Here is a 22,101-nt window from a genome sequence, read left to right as displayed (position 1 = left end):
ATAAACTACACACACATATGCGTAGAAGACAACAACGAACACGAAATGCAGAGATATGATAGAAGTAAATAAGCAACTAATCGAGAAGGCTACTCGCGAAAACTCTAGACCCTGGAAGAATAAGCAAACGAGGTAAATGAGTGCTATAAAAGCGGCGCAGTCCAGAAAACGTTGTAATAGGAGTACGTGAATATTTTCAATTGTGAGGTGCTACTACCATAGTAGCGGTGTAAATAAATAGCGTTCTAATGTACTGAAGATTTCAGTTTATTAACTCGACAGCTCTGTGATTCGAACGATAACAGAAGGCATAAAATAAACGTGAATTCTTCAGATTCGTAAAGGTACGTTACTAACGAAGAAATTATAACGGTATTTAAATCCATAAATATGTGTGTGGATATAATTGTTGCCATTCCCTCCCATCAGCCCATCGTTCCATCTTGTACTGAATCTATACCTACTATGTATTCAATATAACTCCCTGATTTATATATTGAAACCGCTCTACCACACACAGCTCCTGCTCTTTGCCAAGTACGTAAGTGGGTTAGAGTCCCACTATGGACACATTCAGTGAAGTCTTTATTGGCCGACCTGTTCAACTTAAGCGAGACTGATGCTTCTAAAAGATCTGGGGACACACTTCTGGCATCTTATTGATTTGTTCGCAGGAATCTTTCTCCTTATAGCCACAAAATTTTTCGTAAATGAACCTTGCACACGTCCTTTACAGAGCTGGGCTTTCACTCCATTTTTCTTATAAGATCATCGTGCTCATGTTTGTCTCGTCTATATTCCTTGCTTGCTTTGGCTTCGATAGTTTCCTTCCTACTCTTACTTTGGGTTACGATTCTCTTGCCATCATGCGTCTCGTTTATCATTCTTTATGCCTTTCTTGTTTATTTCTTATGTATAATTCTTTATTGAAAGTGACACTGGAAGATGGAGACGGACTATTTACTGTAAGTGAGCACTTTCTCAATTACTTTTGACAATTGACGGTGTTTGCGCTCTTACGCCTTTGTATTTTTGTTTTTGTTACATTTACTGTCGGCTTTGTTGTTGTTGTGTTAAGCTACCACTCGAAAGACTTTGTGAAAGTGAAATTTCTTGCAGTACCTTGTTTTATTTATTTGCTAAATATTATTACAGTCACACGTGTGAACACTTCCCTGTGACAATTTTTGGATTGTTGTGTTTTGGCTAGTGCAATTTTTTTTGTTGTTTTTTCTTTCTCACTGTGTCTTTTTAATTAATTACCGACATTTATTATTTTTCGCCATAAACATTAAAGAAACATCATTTTTTATTGTTGATTTTATAAAAACAATTCGCTGTTGCTTCTTTTTTTTTTTAGTGTTGCCGGTTTCTATAATTACGGCGACCATAACCTTAATGTGCACTTACGCATAACAAATTGTTAAACTTATTTCGAAAGTAGTAAAATAAGTTAAAAAGAAAAATAATAAAATACTTCATGAAAGTGAAGTTCTGAGATTCAATTCAACGAAAAAGCAACAAATACTTGTTGGTAATCATGTTGGAGACGCCAGTAGTGGAGGCGGAAGCGATGAAGCGCTGCAGACCCAGATAATTCGTAAAGCGTAAACAATGCTGGGATTCAAGGGGTTGATAAAGCTTTATAGCTTCAAAGCTTCCGCAGCCCAATTGTCAACCTCAACTACGACTTATCGCTACAACAGAACAACAACAACTGCGGGATCCGTATTACGTGTTACGATCAATGACTGAAAATCATTTTTAATCAAGCGATAGCTATGCAACTGTCAAACTATTTCGCAAAGTTATAATAAGTTATGGATATAAGGAATACTTTTTGTCGCTAGTTCGTGTTACTATTAATCCGATCCACCATTTCAGAGCTATTGTGATTTAGAAATGAGTTTCGATCTCGCTTCTTAACACGTAATACGGGCCCTGGTATCCTGTCAGGATGTCAGGATCTCTCATCAATAATCAGTTGTCTGTACTATTGGAGGGAGCAGACGGTTCTGACTTCAGGTTGAGATTCCGCAAAGGATGGAGTCATGGAGGTGAACGATGTTGATGTATATTCCTCGCATACATGTCCACACACTATACACCGCATTTGTGCCTTTATACAGCGGCAGTAAAGGCTAGGGATGGGCAAATACATCTATTGGTGCAATGCGAGGCAAGAGAGCCAAAATCCCATGTGCTTATCTAAAATAATTTGAAGACTTTTCTTATTATATGGTTTCAGCAACGACGTTGTGACGACAGAGCAGAGTGAGCTTCCCAAAATCTAGAGCCGTAATAAAATCGTCAAATCTCTTGCCGGCAACACTTGGGGTAAAGACAAAGAAACGCTCATTACCACTTACAAAGGAATTGGCCGGCCGATTGCCTGCTACGCGTCCCCGGTATCGTCACCAAACTTAAAGGTTACTCACTGAAAAAAAAATACAGGCCTGCCAAAATACTGTCCTTAGAACCGCTGCGGGCTGTCTTCTTATATCCCCAGAGCATCACCTACACAATGAGGCGAGAGTACTCCCCATTAGGGACAGAAATTTAAGGCTGAACAAACGGTTTCTGTTGATTCAGACCCCCAGTGGCTATCTACTGCATTCTAAGGTGGCTTCGGCTAATTAGTTGCACTGTCTTGAAAATTGCGGCAGGATTTCTGGGCTGGGAAATGCAATGTACGAGGTTCAGGTAAGAAAATGTCCGGTATACTACTCAAAAAAGAAATTCAAGCTTGCCTCTTTGTTATTTCAGCAATACTGAAGTGCTGATTGCCACGCTCGAGCGAGGCGAGAGGACTTAAAAGCGCTCGCCACCTGCAATCCTTAATGAGATCACCCCACAATTAGGGATGATAGAGATGTAGGTGCCGAAGTCAATGGCCCTGGTTAATTGAGTATTTAATTAAGTATCAAAGCACCGAAAACATTCATGCAGTTGTCCGAAGCACAAACTGGGACCTGCATTGAAATAAGTTTGAGTAACCATTGCCTGCAACTTCTAACGTGATCTCGTAAAGCTTCGAAACTGCAGTAGATGCAAGTATGCGGCTTTTCAATAGAGGCAGGATGAGCGAGCTATGATCGGCTTGGAAGGTTTACAAGATGAGGCTGGGTATGTACCTAATTCTGTGGCCAGGACAGCCACGAACTATTTGTTCTTGACATAACATACTGATATAGTAAGCGATAACTCGAAGCAGATACCAACGACATCTTTCAAGGCAGGAATTTTGCAAAAGTCCCTTAAAAACTACTTGTACGCCTTACTAAATCTGATGAAAATACCCTATCTGGGACGGTTGGTCATAGGCGCGGATGCAGTTGCGCATCACAAGGCATATGGGCATGAGCTTGTCCACTAAGAAGATTCAGAGGGAAAGCAAAGCGGTCAAGGTTGAGCAAAGAGCTGAGTCTTCTAAGAAGATAGGAAAAAGAAAGGTTTAAGCTAGCAAATGTCGCGGAAAACGAAGCGTGTAGGTTCGAGTATGGAGATCTGTTGAGGTTCTACAAGCGTGAAATTTCTACGGCGAAGAGTCCCATGGAAAATTTTTAGTGTGGACATCGAGTACTCCAACGAAATATAGTCCAGGGACTAACAAAGAAGTAAAACGGGGAATAGTTACGAAGTAGTGATAAAATCCCTTGGGGCCATTTTCGGCACACATCTCAACACTACGGGTTCATTAGCATTTCTGCTCAAACCCTTTGAAAGGCTGATACATGTGTATATAAGGAATGGTAAACTGTTCTCCACAACACAGTACGCATACACCAAATGTAAGTCGGTAGACACGGCACAGTATATAGTGGTTATAAAGAGTACGCCTTGGGAGGTGTCTTGGGCACAGTCCAGGCATAGCAAAACATCTAAAAGTGTGTTAAAGTGTAAGCAACCCCTGGAAATAATCGGGATAGGGTAAAATATACATCTGTTTATTGGGTCCCCAGAGATATGGTGATAGATGGTAATGAAAAAGCGGATGAAGTAAAATGAAAAGGGCGAATGGTTGCAAAGTGCCATGTGCAGATCTTACAACTTTAGATTAACAAAGTTACTCCTCATTCATCATTAAAACGAAGGGACTCTAGCCTCATGGCGGATATTCTGACTGGGCACTACCTTCTGGCATCACATGCTTTCGAATTAAGCCAAGTTAGTGATGGCAGATGTAGGAAGTGCAGGTTGGAGGAGGAAACGTCGAGCACGTTTTCTGCTCGTGCCCTCTACTCAACGGGCTGAGAAGTGATATAGCTATCAGATCTCATTCAGTCTATGTGAAGCCCTCACAGACGGGTCAGTTCAACCTAACCTAAACTACTAACTTGTCAAGTGTTCGATAAAACTAAAGTAACACATCATTTTCCCTCTCTTATTATAATCATCTAAAAAAATGTATATAAAAATACATAAACTTACAAAAGTAAATAAATATTTGTAATAATATTTCTGACATTTCAGAAACATTTCAAGCGCATCAACGCTACCATGACGTCCTACATTTGAAAGTCAAACACATCAATTATGATAAAGTCGGGTAATGCCGGGGCAATGTGAAATGGCCACAAACTACAAATATCTAAACATTTATACGAAGCATAGAAATGAAATAAAGAGAAAGAATTACAACAACAGCAAAAATACACAATAATCGTGATCTACAACAATGAACGTGATATATACTAATCTGACAAGCTGCGTAAGCGCATAAGCACAGAAGTACAATTGAGCTTTTCCAAAAAAAGCAAAATTGATTTGAAAGAATTTGTTGTGGTTGCTACAACTTTTCCCATTACCTATAACAACTATTTTCTTAATATCTTTCTATGCTTTTGTTTTCGTATGCTTTTGTTCTCTTCAACACTTTTACATCACGCACTCATCTGCTACTGATCATTAGCTGATCTGTCCACATGACCACTTGCAGCCACATTACCGAAGCTCTGCATACACACCATCAGTGTTGCCACTAGTTTACAAACAAATGTATCATCCAAGCATAAAATGTATCAAGTGATCTATGGGCACGCATAGCTCCAATATCCAGGATGTGCACACTCTACGAGTCTCAAATAGCGGCTGAGACCCCTACCTTGTGACAACCAATATACGTACACACCTCTGTGCAGCAAAGAAAGTGCACACCTTAACACAAGGAAACTTTGCCATCGAAAATCTGCTCAAGAAACGATGGCTGATGATTATTCCACTTGGTTCTCACACATGCTCAGTGAGGGCAATCTTCGATGTGACGATGTGATCCAGCAGTGGGAGATAACAAAAACAACTGGTTCGATGAGAAATCTTGCGCTGCCTCTGGCTTCGTATATTGGAGCGTTATCGTGAGGTGAAGAAGGAAGAGAGCCGCCTATTTAGAAAGCAAAAACGTGGGGCAGAACGGCTTCAGATGCTGGCTGACGGGAATAATGCCCGAAAATTCTACAAAAAAATCCGGAGGAGGACGGTAGTTTTCGAGACCGGCGCAGATTCCTTCAGGAACTGTAATGACGACCTGGTAATTGACTCTCAGGGTGTTCGTAAGTTGTGGTGGGAACACTTCTCGTCATTGCTAGCTAGCGATCGAGAAGACAAACACGACACCCTGTTGTTATTGTTGTAGCAGTGCTTCACCCTAAACGCCTATGGTGGAAAACGCGTTCCAGCACTAAACTATGACAAAAGTTAGAATGGCTATATCCCGGCTAAGGAATGGCCAGGCAGTGTCGAACTACCCGCGGTGCTGATCAAACACTGATGCGAAGAAATGGTAAAGAGCATGCATCAACTGCAATGCAAAATGTTGCGCGGATGAGACCATACCCACAGATTGGAATTTAAGTGTGCTCTGACCAATTGACAAGAAACGCGATCCAGCAAACGGGCCAATTACCGCAGAATCAGCCTGCATAATATCGCGTATAAAGTTCTGTCTACCGGACTGTGTTAAATACTGAAGCTAATAGTCACCGAACTGATTGGACCTTATCGGTTTCTTACTTACTTAATTGGCGCTTAACCATTTAAACGGTTATTCCACCTTTTCCTTCCAGCGGAGTGCGGCTTCAGACCTGGTACCATGGGCTAGATCTTCACCATGCGCCAGTTACCAGGAGAAGACTCACGATAAGAGAATCGATACTCACCAACTTTTTGTCGACCTCAAAGCGGTCTTGGTTGAACAACCCTTTCGGGGGTTGCCACCATAATTTAAAGCTCCTCCAACTTAATTGTCGGCCTCAGCAACCCGTGGCGAATCTTGTTTCTTTAGCAGGCGAGGCTCTGGCGACCCCAAGTTCCTCATGAAGGTAGGGTGTGAGGAGCGGGATGGCAGGACGTGATAATATTAGAACGTTTCCGAATTGGTCTGTCTTTAACCTTAATGGTGCTTGTTACCTCAACGTACCGGATCCGGCAAAAAATAACACTTCCAAAAACTTTCAGGGAGTGTCTTTAACGCTACAACCACAACAACAACAGCGCGAAAAATAGTTGCTTATATGCTGCCACGTCTGAACTTAAGTGTCCTGCAAAGTTAATAAGGCTCGTCGAAATGACGTTGCGCAACACCAACTGCTCCATAAAGATTGGGATGGACCTCACCGAGCCATTCAAAAATAAACGAGGCTTCGGACGAGGCGACTCCGTTTCGTGTCTTTAACCTTATGCTGGAGAAGATAATTCTAGCAGCAGAACTAAACCTTGATGGCACAATCTATATTATTAGTCTTAACAAATGCGCCGTGAGTTCTACCTTCTCTGGATTAGATAAAAAGGCAAAAAATGTGGGGTCTTGAGGTAAATGAGGACATGAAGAAGTACTTCCTGTCAACGATAAAGAATCGGCGCATTCGGGCGTTGACAGCCATGTCACTGTTGATAGATATAAATTCGAGACTGTGTAGAACGAGATAGATATAGAATTCCATATATCAAAATCATCAGTATCGAAAAAAAAAAAATTGATTAAGCCATGTCCGTTCGTTCGTCCGTCTGCCAGTTAACACGATAACTTGAGTAAATATTGAGATATCTTCACCAAATTTGGTACACGAGCTTATCTGGACCCAGAATAGATTGGTATTGAAAATCGGATGATAACCACGCCCACTTTTTATATATATAATATTTTGGAAAACACAAAAAACCTGAATATTTAGTAAAAAATACACCGAGAATATTGAAATTTGACTTGTGGACTGATATTGAGACTCTTGATAAAAATTTGAAAAAAATTTTAGAATGGGCGTAGCACCGCCCACTTGTGCCAAAATCAATTTTACAAATATTTTTATTCAAAAATCGTTAAACCTATCGTAACAAACTTCGGCAGAGATGTTGCCTTTACTATAAGGAATGCTTTGGAGACAAATTTACGAAATCGGTTAAGGACCACGCCCACTTTTATATAAAAGATATTTAAAAGGGTCGTGGAGGAATAAAATAAGCTATATCTTTGCAAAAAAGAGCTTTATATCAATGGTATTACATTTACCAAGGGGATTTATAACAATAAATAGGAAAAACTTCAAATTTTAAAAAATGGGCGTAGCACCGCCCCTTTTATGACTAAGCAGTTTTCTATGTTTCGGGAGCCATAACTCGAAGGAAAATTAGTTCAGAATAGAACCATATGTATATGTATTATTGCCCAGCCTTGTAACACTATTAAGCACACAAAACAAACAACAACAGCATTTCAAGTGTACACAGCTGGGTATGTAATGTTCGGTTTCATCCGAACTTAGACTTCCTCACTTGTTTTATTTCACTTCTTTTCAGTTGCGTGCTGCTTCTGGTTTTCATTGTTATTTATTTGTTGCGATTGTTATTCTGTTCCATGTTTTTTTTTTTATTGTTATTTCTGTATTATTCAGACACGTAAGCCGACATACTCATTTGTGGTTGGCGTTTATGAAATTGGGTCAGCCATTGAACCCGTTGCTACTTCGTTGGCGTTTGACTGCGAAGCAGTTCGCTGTTTTCTGTTGCAGTTGTTGTTGTTTCGGTTGTTGCTATTGATGTCGGTTATATGACATAGCTGTTATTTATTTAATGCAGAGTTGCCGCCTGATTAAGTTTGTTGCAAAAATGGTAGACATGGTACGGACTGTAATATTATTTATGTGAAGATATTGCTTTGGCTCTGAGTTGGTAATCTATCCGCTCACAGTCTTATAGTGGGTGGTGTGCTTGACTGTCATACAAAAGGTTGTTGTTGTTGTATTAACGACAAAGACACTCTCCGACACTCCACCACTGCTACAACAACAACAACACTCCTCAAAGGTGTTTGGGAGTGTTAACGATGTTGATGGTCCTTTGCCGGATATAGATCCGGTACGTTCCGTTAAAAAAAAACCCATTACGGTAGCAGCCCTACCATCTCGGGAACGATTTATATGACGACATTAAATCTTCTAGGCCATCCCTCCCCCACCTATAGTTCCATGAGGAACTTGGGGTCGCCAGAGCATCGCCTGCTATGCTACATTCATATTTGTAACAGGACTCCCCTCGCGTAGGTGAGGTTTACAATTGAGTTGCGGAAGCTTTGAAGCTATAAAGCTTTGTATTGCGCTTATCAACCCTTTCAATCCCTCATACAAAAGGTCTTTGATTTGGGTTCCCTTTTCCGTGGGGAGTCAAAACTTTTAGTTCTGTTATGTGATAATTCAGGAGGAATACCCAAATCTTGCAACCCTATATATTCTGAGTAGGTACTGTAGTATGGCACTTTTATTTGTTTTAAAAAACAATTAGACCAAGGGTACACAACGCCAGCAGAGCTTCAAAAACGCTCACACGGCATATAGGTGAATACAGGACCGTACCGCATCTGCATCCGACAAAGGACCATCAACTCTCCAAAACCTTATCAGGATGCTGGCACTCATGAATGCGGCTCTCAAGACGACGGACGCTAGTTTCATTCAGGTCGAGGATGCTATAGGACGTAGGAGGCAGGTCCTATTGACCCTTAAATAGGGCGAAGGAAGAGTGTTTTATGGCCTCGGCGAGGTCGTCATTCACGTATACCGCGCGCATCACTTTCGCTTGCTTCGATGGACACGGATTCGATGGATCCGAAAAGGAAGCGAGGCACTCCGAAGCGGAAAGCCTGGTATTCGCCGCATCAAATTGCGCAGATGCTCTGTGCAATTTTTCGATGGAGAATATCCTGCTGAGCAGCGACGGGGATGATTCTGACGTCACGGTGATGGATGCAGGGGAGCCTGAGCAAGTTCATATTGAGCCAAAGCCTCGGAAGTTAAAAAAACAAGATTTGCCACGGGTAGGTGAGGTTGACAATTGGGTTGGAGAAGCTATATATTGCGCTGGCAACCCCTTGAAAGGGGCGCAACAAAACCGCTTGAATCAGTCGCCTCTTACGACAGGCACACCTGTCGCGGGTATATTCTTAAACCCCTAACCCACTGTGAGGCATAAATCTGCCCTAATTAGGCACCTTTCTAAAGGCGACGTTGAGGTGGTCCTCATCTAAGAATCCTGGGTGAATAACTAAAGGAGTCGCAATTTGGCGCCACTGGGTTTAAGCTCATCCGAGCTTTAAGAAGTGTTTCGGCATTTACAACAGAATCAACTAAAATACATATGCTAACGGAATTGTAGGAACCATTTTTATTCGCATGGGAAATAATGCCAGCACTATTTCGCGTTCATTACCAAAGTTACCTCAACAAAAATGAGAAATCAAATCAAGCTATTTCCGTTGGTATGTAGGTTGTCACATACGTGGACTGAGCGTTTCTTCCTGCAATTCGCACTTCCCAAATCTGATGTCATTGACGAGGCCTTATAATTAAGCACGTGAAGCCAGATGACATTGCCATATGAAATCTAATTTGTCCCTTTAGAGGCAGTAGCAGCATTGTTGGTAGAATATTATTCGACTTAACATAATCTTAGAGATTTTGGATTAGAATTCCTGCCACTCCTTTTGTGAATGATCATGCCATCTATTATTTTTATTTATCGCTGCTGAAGCTTTCACTTTGAAACTTTAAACGAAAGTTTTGTCTCAGTGGCATCCCTAACAGTATTAGTACCGCGCTCATGGTGGGCTTCGCTGATTGCTTCGCAGGCGGTCTCAACGCCGCTGTAGTAGTGCTCAGTGCTGCCATACTGCATGCAGAGCTATTCTTGTCTACGTCACATTTTGTTAGTTACATCTTAGCACAAGAGGGAGTAAAAAAATAGCACCCAAACTAAAATTGAAACATATTACATATTTTGGTCACCTTTTAAAATGAAATAAACTAAATTTCACGGCAATCCTAGAATATTTTTCAAACATATACTCCACACTGAAGGTATTCATCATTGGAATTCCATCTGTCGGTATCATCATCTTTTAAAAGAGAAAGGTGCAAATTGCTCCACTGCGAGAGGTTAAACACATTTTTCAAAAAGCAAAATAATTGGCAATAAATAAAGTAGTCAAACAATTTATGAGTTTACTAATGAAGATGGTAATGGAATTATTTACTGAAATACACAGAAGTTAATTGCAATACGACAACCAAAATAACAAATATATTAGTACCTAAATACCAATAAAATTTTGATTGAAAAACTTGTTTGCTTATTACTTAGATTGCAATTGTGATTTTATCAAAAAAGAGACTAACGAAATAGCTAATGAAATTTTGGTTTCAGGTTGTGTTATGAATATTAGGGTGTCCGTGATTCGGTCACTGTGCCTTTTTGTATCCATAGCTATCTCAGCTATAGCACAAGGAAGCCCTATATAACATAAACTTAGCATTCTCTAGCAAGAAAATCTTGACTAGGAACACCTCAGTGCACTTGTTAGCCAGTATTTACAATTTGATTGATGAACATCATATCTGCATGCGGACACTGTCTAGGGGTATCCGGGTCCACGTTTTGGCCTATATCTCGAGACCCTAGTCACCCGAAAAATACCTCGTATCAAAGTATTCATAAACAGCTTCCATATGATAGCCATATTGTACAAACACATCCCAGGATTGATTACCCAGGTCCACGTTTTGATCTCAAGACCCTAGCCAGAACGGGATATAAAGTATTATCTGTCCGTCTCCTGGTAAAAACATTCCAGGGTTACCCTAGGTTAATTTTGCTAAATGGTGATTTTCTCTTATTTTGTCTCCAAAGCTCTCAGCTGAGTATGTAATGCTCGGTTACGCCCGCTCTTAGCCTTCCTTACTTGTTTTTATTAAATTTTATTTTGTTTCTTGAAATTTCATTTTACTTCATGTTACTAAAATTTTATTTTAACTTATTTTATTTTGTTATGTTAATAATAATGAGCTTAAAGGCCGTGGTTAAATAAAACACAATGTTTAAAATTTCATTGGTTTTTTTAATTTGTCAATATTTCGGCTTCAGTCTGAAGCCATCTTCAGGACTGTAAGTAAACACAAATGTATAAAAAGGGGGGCATTCATTTCAGATACATGGTCATTAAAATTTACGTTATGCAACTAGGTATACATATAAACGAGACACAACTTACACTTGTGGTTATTCTTTATCGACAGTCGATAAAGAATAACCACAAGTGTAAGTTGTGTCTCGTTTATATGTATACCTAGTTGCATAACGTAAATTTTAATGACCATGTATCTGAAATGAATGCCCCCCTTTTTATACATTTGTGTTTACTTACAGTCCTGAAGATGGCTTCAGACTGAAGCCGAAATATTGACAAATTAAAAAAACCAATGAAATTTTAAACATTGTGTTTTATTTAACCACGGCCTTTAAGCTCATTATTATTAACATAACGTAAACGCATAAGGCTATAAAAATTACCAAAAAAAATTATTTTATTTTGTTTTATTTATTTTTACCTTTCTTTATTTTATTTTAATTTATTTTATTTTTTTTCATATTATTATTTTTTTTTATGATTTTTAATAATCGGGGATTGCCCATATTGCTTTTTTTTTTAAATGTATGAAAACATTTATTTGAAGCAATTTTTTAATTTTATAATTTATTTAATAATTTGGGAAAAATTTAAACAACGTGACATCAGGACGGACAAGGCGACAGCTGTTTCGATTATACCTTGTAAATCTCTTCAAAGCCTTTTCTCCCGGGAGTGGGAGTCGAACTCGCACCCCTACGATAGTTGAAATGGTTGTAAACGCATTCAGCTACGTCATGCCTGTTGTGAAGTCTTTCCCAATTGCCTTCTTTTTGCATATTTTAATGTTTTACACATTGCATACTTCGTATGCAATTATGTGTTAAAGCTATGCTTGGTACGGCGGTTTTCAAAGAAACTTTGGTTTTTGTTGCTGTTTTCGTTCTATTTATAGAACTACAACGAATTAACCAATTTTGTCTGTTTGTATGATTTTTAATAATCGGGGATTGCCCATATTGCTTTTTTTTTTTAAATGTATGAAAACATTTATTTGAAGCAATTTTTTAATTTTATAATTTATTTAATAATTTGGGAAAAATTTAAACAACGTGACATCAGGACGGACAAGGCGACAGCTGTTTCGATTATACCTTGTAAATCTCTTCAAAGCCTTTTCTCCCGGGAGTGGGAGTCGAACTCGCACCCCTACGATAGTTGAAATGGTTGTAAACGCATTCAGCTACGTCATGCCTGTTGTGAAGTCTTTCCCAATTGCCTTCTTTTTGCATATTTTAATCTTTTACACATTGCATACTTCGTATGCAATTATGTGTTAAAGCTATGCTTGGTACGGCGGTTTTCAAAGAAACTTTGGTTTTTGTTGCTGTTTTCGTTCTATTTATAGAACTACAACGAATTAACCAAAATTTTTCCCAAATTATTAAATAAATTATAAAATTAAAAAATTGCTTCAAATAAATGTTTTCATACATTTAAAAAAAAAAAGCAATATGGGCAATCCCCGATTATTAAAAATCATACAAACAGACAAAATTGGTTAATTCGTTGTAGTTCTATAAATAGAACGAAAACAGCAACAAAAACCAAAGTTTCTTTGAAAACCGCCGTACCAAGCATAGCTTTAACACATAATTGCATACGAAGTATGCAATGTGTAAAAGATTAAAATATGCAAAAAGAAGGCAATTGGGAAAGACTTCACAACAGGCATGACGTAGCTGAATGCGTTTACAACCATTTCAACTATCGTAGGGGTGCGAGTTCGACTCCCACTCCCGGGAGAAAAGGCTTTGAAGAGATTTACAAGGTATAATCGAAACAGCTGTCGCCTTGTCCGTCCTGATGTCACGTTGTTTAAATTTTTCCCAAATTATTAAATAAATTATAAAATTAAAAAATTGCTTCAAATAAATGTTTTCATACATTTAAAAAAAAAAAGCAATATGGGCAATCCCCGATTATTAAAAATCATACAAACAGACAAAATTGGTTAATTCGTTGTAGTTCTATAAATAGAACGAAAACAGCAACAAAAACCAAAGTTTCTTTGAAAACCGCCGTACCAAGCATAGCTTTAACACATAATTGCATACGAAGTATGCAATGTGTAAAAGATTAAAATATGCAAAAAGAAGGCAATTGGGAAAGACTTCACAACAGGCATGACGTAGCTGAATGCGTTTACAACCATTTCAACTATCGTAGGGGTGCGAGTTCGACTCCCACTCCCGGGAGAAAAGGCTTTGAAGAGATTTACAAGGTATAATCGAAACAGCTGTCGCCTTGTCCGTCCTGATGTCACGTTGTTTAAATTTTTCCCAAATTATTAAATAAATTATAAAATTAAAAAATTGCTTCAAATAAATGTTTTCATACATTTAAAAAAAAAAAGCAATATGGGCAATCCCCGATTATTAAAAATCATACAAACAGACAAAATTGGTTAATTCGTTGTAGTTCTATAAATAGAACGAAAACAGCAACAAAAACCAAAGTTTCTTTGAAAACCGCCGTACCAAGCATAGCTTTAACACATAATTGCATACGAAGTATGCAATGTGTAAAAGATTAAAATATGCAAAAAGAAGGCAATTGGGAAAGACTTCACAACAGGCATGACGAAGCTGAATGCGTTTACAACCATTTCAACTATCGTAGGGGTGCGAGTTCGACTCCCACTCCCGGGAGAAAAGGCTTTGAAGAGATTTACAAGGTATAATCGAAACAGCTGTCGCCTTGTCCGTCCTGATGTCACGTTGTTTAAATTTTTCCCAAATTATTAAATAAATTATTTTTTTTTATTTAATATTTTTTCTTTAATTTATATTTATTTTGTAAAATTTTTTTCCTTTAATTTAATTATGTTTTATTTTATCTTTTATAAATTTTTTCTGTTCGTATTTCAATTGCTTTTACTTACATTTTTGCTTTATTTTATTAATACTTTCATTTATTTCAATAATATTTTTATATTATTTAATTTGATTATTTTATTTCTTTTTTCATATCGTTATTATTTTTTTTTCGATTTAATATTATTTTTTTGATTTATAATTATTTTGTTTAATTTTTTCCTTTAATTTAATTATATTTTATTTTATATTTTATAATTTTTTTTCGTATTTCAATTGCTTTAAAATATTTTTGTTGTAGTTTTTTATTTTATTTGTTACTTTGCTTTATTTTATTAGTATTGTAATTTATTTCACTAATATTTTTATATTATTTAATTTGATTATATTATATTTTATTTTAGTTTATTTTTTTTAATTAAAATGTTTTTTTTTTTTTTATTTTTTGTTATATTTAGTTTTACTTTCTAATTTATTTTATTTATTTTTTTTTTTTATTTTTAACATCATGAATATGATTCTATTTTTATTTTTTTGTTTGTTATTTTATGATATTTTCCTTTGCTGTATTTTATTTTTTCTCTGTGATTGTTTTTTATTTGTTTTTTTTTTTTCATTTTGTTTTTGGCTTACTAATTTTTTTATTATTCTACTTTCGAAAGATTTTTTTAGCCCCTTTTGTTTGGTTTCTTTTCTTCACTCTATTTCATTTGCTATTTGAAATGCTGTATTTTGTCTTTTAGTTTTTACTCACTTTATTTTCGTTGTCGTTAGAAAAAAGCTTTCATTTGGTTACTGTTGTTTTTGTCGTTACGTGAAAGTTTATTGAACTTTCGTTTTCATTGCAATACAACGTAACAGCATCATATTCGCGTGCTCTAATGGCTTTTTCTGTCACTTGAATTGCGTGCAACAGTTTTGCCTTTTTTTCGACGTTTCTTCTATGCCATTTTTGTAATAATTGGACATACAATTTTGCATATTTCGTAATTTTTTTTTACCTTTTTCAAATAATTACTGAAATTTTATTATGGCGATCGCCACACGGTCAGCGAGTCGATGTTGCCCTAAGGCATATCGACGGGTGTATCTGCGTTGTATATGAAAGGGTCGTTTATCAACTTGTATTTCCTGGTTTAAAGCCAACCTCTAGATGTTATACATTTTCTTTAATATATGTACTTATATTCATACTCAATACAATGAGTGCTGACAAAGCGACGTACTCTGTAATTACATTTAATTTAACGAATGAATCCAACTGCACTTCTCAGCATATATATAAGATATTAGCAGACCCGGCAGACAATGTTTTGCTCGAGCTTTGGTCTATCCGCATATTCAATATCAGAAATTTTTACGTCTTAGTCTCTCTTCCCCTCTCTCCCCCTTTTCCTTATCTTTTTATTCACTCTTTCCTCTGCCTTTCTCTTTTTCTGCGTCTCTTTCTCCTCTCTCCGTCTTTTCCTTCACTTCTTTTCCGCTCAATCTACACTTATCTCTCTATCTTCGTCTAACTCTATATCTTTCTCCTTCCCTGTTTTCCTTTCTCTCTAGTTCTTCTTATTTTCTCCATCCCTTGTTCCCTGCCCCAGCCTACGTTCAAGTTCCAGTTCCCATTCCAAATTTGTCCCTGCTCCATTTACCAGAAAAAAGTGTCGTAAATACTTATTTAGGCAAAGGCCTACCTATATAACAAATTTCAGACAAATCGAACTATGAATAGAATTTGTTCGAATTGATCGGTCCGTAATTCCTTCCCAAAAAAAAAAAATATTGCATATACTAATCTAGGCAAAGGGCTACCTATATTCCATATTTCAGACAAATCGAACAGTGAATAGAATTTGTTCGAATAGATCACAGGAACGCTATCATATCTTTCAAGTTCGATCAAACTGCACACGGTGTGGAAATTGGATTAAAATCTGTTAAATAGTTTAGGAGTCCATCGCGGGCAAACAACGTGACACGAAATTTATATATATTAAGATTTTTTCCAAAAGCAGGCCAAACTCCATTTTAAAAACCAGGCGAAATTTTTCATAAAAAACTTTCTGTGATGTTTCTATACAGGTTAGGATGTCTGCTACTATATCCATTACTACCTGTACCATGTTTTTCCCTACTTCTCAGAAGGGAGGTATTGCTGGAATGTGTGAGCATAACTTTCGATAAGAAACTCAGGTATTGGGCACAGGCATCCAGCACAATAAACTCATTTTTGTTCATCCCTACAGTAGTCTCCCTTTATTTGAATGTTTCACAAGAATGCTAAAGTAGAGCAATCACCTAACTAGTGGCTTAATAGCGCCAAAGTGAGCACTACTGCTGATTGTGGGTTGAAAATGGCATATTTTCGGGAAGTATTTAAAAAGTTCAGGCTAGATAAAACATTAGATCACAACATTTATCCGTATGGTATCAGCAATTGCTGTTGTCAAGAATAAAACTGTTACAATGTATCTGCTGTGAGATTTATCCACCATATTCTCATAGCCGGTAGGGCGCCTGAGTCAGTCTAGACTAGAACGCATCCTCTCAGAAAAAAAATATATGTATGTAACAATTTTATAGTTTGCAAAACTTAATAGGCATACAACGTGACATCAGGATGGACAAGGCGACAGCTGTTTCGATTATAACTTGTAAATCTCTTCAAAGCCTTTTCTCCTGGCAGTGAGATTTTTCCCAAATTATTAAATCTATAATCTATATCTATCTATAAATCTTATAAAATAAAGTCGCTAAATGCCATGTATGCACATAACTTCACACAGAATGCTCCGATTTTAAAACGGTTTTTGGCATTTGAAAGCTTAGCTACGTGAGATGGTACAGTTAATATAATTTGAAGGTATATATTATAGGGGCGTGGCAAATTGCCAAAATGTAGTAAAAAATCATAAAATTTTTGTTTACACAGCTATAACTCATAAACGGAAAGATGGATTTGAAAAATTCTACTTTTCAGTAAAACTTTGAAATATTTACCTTCGCCCTGCATAAAAAAAAATACTTGATTCCTTTCTTATATCAGCCAAATTATTTAAAGAAAAGTAACATTTTTACCAAAAAATTCGTGTGTGTGATTGTTCGGTGTCAACTGTGCGAGCAAATTACTTTTGAGTGAGATATGATGCGACACATACGTATGTACACATAGCATTCGCTGCGTTATTTAACTTCGGCCGTAGGTTTATAGGTACATATGTACTTATGTGTTTTCATATCAGCTTGACATACATGTATATGTACATACACAAATAATAATAAATGGTTAAGAATGCATACATCTCTCGAAAAATACTCTTTCCTTAAAAATATTGAACATTTCCTTAAAATTCTTAAACAAAAGTTTTATTTTTTGGTATTCTTGCATGTATCACTATCACTACGTAGTATAAAACAGAGTCGCTTTTTCTGTCCCTATGTCCCTTTGAATGCTCAAACCTTTAAAACTACGCAACGGATTTTGATGCGCTTTTTTTTAGTAGATAGAGTGATTGAAGAGAAGGGTTATATGTACAATAACATCCATTAAATAGTAGAGAAATGCTGTTATTTTTGAAGTGTCTAATGCGATGTATATATATAAAAGAAAGTGGTGTTAGTTACAATATTTCTAACTCAAGAACGGATGAACAGATTTGGCTGAAAATTAGTGGAGGGGTAGCTTAGAACCAGGAGACAGACATAGGATACTTTTTATCCCGTTTTGGCTAGGGTTTTTGAGATCAAAACGTGAACTTGGGTAATCCTGGGATATGTTTGTCCAATATGGGTATCAAATGGAAGCTGTTTGTGAGTACTTTGATACGGTGTATCTTTCGTACCCGTGGGTGGCTAGTGTCTCGAGATATAGGGCAAAACGTGGACGCGGGTACCCCTAGAATATGTTTATAGAATATGGATAACAAATGAAAGCTGTTGATGAGTGCTTTAGTACAGGGTAGTTTTCATACCTATAGGTGACTAGGGTCTGGAGATTGAGGCCAAAACGTGGACCCGGGTACCCCTAGAAAGTGGTAATACAACATGGGTAACAAATGAAAGTTGTTGATGAGTGCTTTAGTACATGATCATTTTCAAACCTCATTCATTTTCAAATGAAAACTGTTGCTGAGTGCTTTAAAGTAATTTTCATTGTGATATTCGATTTATTCGCATCAGCCTGGCAAAACTGATAAATATGCATGCGAAGCCGAAATAAAGATATGAATTAATAATACCCACATACCTATTTACATACGTCCTATTCGATTTGCCTGAAATTTGGTATATAAATTTGCATATATTAGTATTTATGATCCTTTTTGTCTGGGAAGTAGACCAGAAACGGGCTGGGACTGGGATTAGGACTAGGACTAGGACTGAGGCTCGGAGTGGGACTGGGACTCGGAATGGGACTGGAACAAAATACATACCACCCTCTGGGACTGGCAATAAGGGATGAATAAGAATGGGAAAAACTTGAGAGAAGAGAAAAGAGGGAAGAGACTGACAAAGAGATAGAGTGAGACGAAGATAGAGATAGATGAAGCGAAAAAGACGGAGGGGGGAGAGAATAAAAAATTAAGATAAAGTGAAGAGGGGGAGGGCAGGGCTAGACGGAGAAAGCTTATTAAAATGTATGCAGATAGACCAAATTTAGGGCAGAACAACGTCTGACGGGTCTGCTAGTAAATTATAAATTAAAAATTGCTTCAAATAAATGTTTTCGTACATTTAAAGCAATAAGGATAATCCCCACTTAAACTCATACAAATAGGCATACAACTTTTCAGATTTACGCTGTAGTAAAATCTAATGCATGGTTTTCATCTTTGTCTCCTTACAATGTATGTATGAAAAAAACGCTTCTTACGTTGTACTTTTTGTCATTGTCAGATCTCCCAATAACAATTTTTTAACTTCTTGGTTAGCAATAAAATGCATCAAGTTTTTTTAGCAGGTTTTCCATACATTTACTTACACCTCCTAAGTTTTATGCATTATCGAAGCTTTTGTTAGCATTGAGTTTAGCTTCCTATGCTGGTAACTGACAACTTCGTACTCATGATGTCTATCGTCTGTGCACATATATCGTGAATTTTACATAAGCACATTTGTGTGTATACATTTCCTCCAATATTTTACTTTTGCTATGCAACTCTAAATGGCCACTGCCTTGGCACTTGTTGGTCAGGAGCCCAGAAAATTGGCAGTGCGCCAAGTAAGTCAACTCATTTAACGGTCAACACATATCCACTTACATATGTGAAGATATATGCACATTGCGCACATAACTATGAAATTGAAAGCAATGCACATTATTCCAAATATATATATAAATATACTTAGATATTTATAACTTCTTACATAGCCCAGTACTGCATTGCCAACAACACTCTCTATCTACACCTAATACTCGTACACATTCTCTCACATAATTATGCTGCATTTCACATTTCTGTACATCGTTTATTTTTTCTACTTGCATAGCGCTTTTATTTATTTTTTTCTAATATTTCGTTTGCTCGCTTGCACTCCCTGATTTTTTTTATGTATAATAGAGTGTCGTTCACAAAAGCTTAACATTACCACATCCATTATAACTTGATTTTTTTCCATTTGAAAACAACGTTTTTTCTATGTTCTCCTATTGTTGCTTCACCTTCTCTAACTCTTTCATTCGTTTTAATTTTCAAAAGTTTTTTCTTTCTTTCACTTTTCATTTTACGACCATCGTGCTGACAGCCTTCAGTGTTCTAGTCAGGGCATTGGCACAGTTTCGAGGTTGTTTCGCTGCATTGCATTTGCCTATCTACCCAATGCCAATATAGCCCTTTTACTGACGGTACTTAGCAATGTAATAATTTTAGATGAATTAAGTAATTTCGATTTAAAAAATTTTGTAATAAATAAAAAAGTGAAAAAAGATTCAGAAAAGCTATTCTTGAGTGCGTTCAGGCAGAGAAATTCATGCATTATAAAAATTTATTTCAGTCTCGCGGATACTCGAATTATTATCGTATTAGAACTAACGTTAACACAATGGACTCATCCAATCTATGTGTGGTTCTCACGGGCCAGCCAGTTCAACCAACGTCATCATTTCGTTTAATAATCCTAAGCTACCGATATTTCCTCTTGTGTTCCGACTCTGGACGCTGTACTTAAGCTCCTCCACCCAAATTTCTGAATTGCTAAATCAGACTTCCCCGAGTACCTTAACAGTTCAGCCATCGACGTCTAAAAAGTTTGTACAAAGCCTTCCACAAAAAGTAACCAGATGCCCCAATACCCCTCTGCGGAATCTGAACAGCAGTCGGCTGTAGATTGATTACTGCCCCTATTAAAAAAAAAGATTTTCTTGTCAAGATTTGAGAGAGAGACCCAAGAAGGTGACCTGAAGTATATCATAGCTAAACTTAACAATTACAATATCAAAAAACAGCCACAGCAGTTTTAAGCAGAGAGATTATTTCACATACATATATGTAGCCGGCAGCTTAGAGCAGAAGTTGCTATTCACACATACACATGCATATGGTAAGAAGAAAAGCATAAACTACAGAGATACATGTAAATAGCTAAATAACCAAGCATGAGATACAACTGTTCTAGAAGGCATGTCCGTGAAACATCTAGACCTTAGGAGAAATGGGCGAACGAAGTAACCGAGAGTATAAAAGCAGCGTAGGCTGGAGAATGAGTAATTAGTTTGATTTAAACATGCTATTAGTGAAGTGCTCGAAACATGGTCATATCCAGCACGTGGTTCATGCATAAAAAGATGCATCAAGCTACATGGCTTTCCCCTGATCGAAATACTCGCAATCAGATCGATCACGTTGTGATAGACGGACGGCATGCCTCTAGTGTTTTAGACGTGCGCACGATGCGAGGACCTAACATCGACTCGGACCATTATCTCGTCGCACCTAAAATACGCACCCGCCTCAGCGCGGCTAAAACCAAGGAACAAAAAACACACGGAAAGCTAGACGTCGAAAGGCTGAAATCGCAACAGACTGCCAATGATTTCGCAACTCGACTCCCACACCTGCTCTCTGAGAGCACAACTCAGCCTGAAGGAATACAGGAGCAGTGGGAGCATATCTCCAAAGCACTTCGCCCTGCCGCTGAGGAAAAAATTAATTACCGGCGGCCACGGAAAAATAACTGGTACGATGAAGAATGCCGCGTTGCAACCGAAAGAAAAGAGGCTGCCTACAGGGCTACGTTAAAAGCGAGCGCAACAGGAGGAGTGTGTGAACGCTACCGCGAGTTAAAATGGGAAGCGAGACGCCTTTTCAGGAAGAAAAAAGCAGAGGCTGAAAGCCGTGAGTGCGAGGAGCTTGAGCTGCTAGCCACCAGGAATAACGCCCGAAAATTTTACCAAAAAATTCGGGGCCAGACGGAAGGTTTTAAAACCGGGGACAACTCCCGTAAGAACGAAAACGGGGACCTTGTAATTGATGGAGGGAACACTTCTCTGCTCTCCTAAATGGAGACAACGATTTACCGCACAGATACGACGAACCCGATCCCACAATCGATGATAATGGAATAAATGTCACCCCACCTGATTATGAAGAAGTCAGAATAGAAATAACCAGATTGAAAAACAACAAAGTAGCGGGCGCTGAGGGATTGCCTGCGGAGCTATTCAAATACGGCGGCGAGGAGTTCGTAAGGCACATGCATCAGCTTCTTCGCAAAATATGGACGGACGAGTGCATGCCCGACGATTCGAATCTAAGTGTTCTTTGCCCAGTCCACAAGAAGGGGATACTGCAAACTGCACCAACTATCGCGAAATCAGCCTTCTCAATATCGCATATAAGGTCC

General features: G+C 37.7%; 1 protein-coding gene and 1 long non-coding RNA gene across 2 annotated transcripts in view; one reads left to right on the top strand and one right to left on the bottom strand.

Moving 5' to 3' along the window:
• Nucleotides 1-22,101, bottom strand: part of LOC137249554 (uncharacterized) — a 404,307-nt gene that overhangs the window by 96,008 nt on the left and 286,198 nt on the right. The window lies entirely within an intron of this gene.
• On the top strand, nt 928-4,660 carry LOC137247794 (uncharacterized). Its single transcript, XR_010951892.1, has 3 exons — nt 928-2,179; nt 2,249-2,703; nt 4,474-4,660. It is a non-coding gene; the product is annotated as an uncharacterized lncRNA (long non-coding RNA).

This window comes from Eurosta solidaginis, chromosome 4 (genome assembly GCF_040869045.1).
Source record: "Eurosta solidaginis isolate ZX-2024a chromosome 4, ASM4086904v1, whole genome shotgun sequence".
Classification (NCBI taxonomy): domain Eukaryota; kingdom Metazoa; phylum Arthropoda; class Insecta; order Diptera; family Tephritidae; genus Eurosta; species Eurosta solidaginis.
Note: the sequence above shows the minus strand (reverse complement) of the source record. Positions and strands in the feature narration are given on the sequence as shown.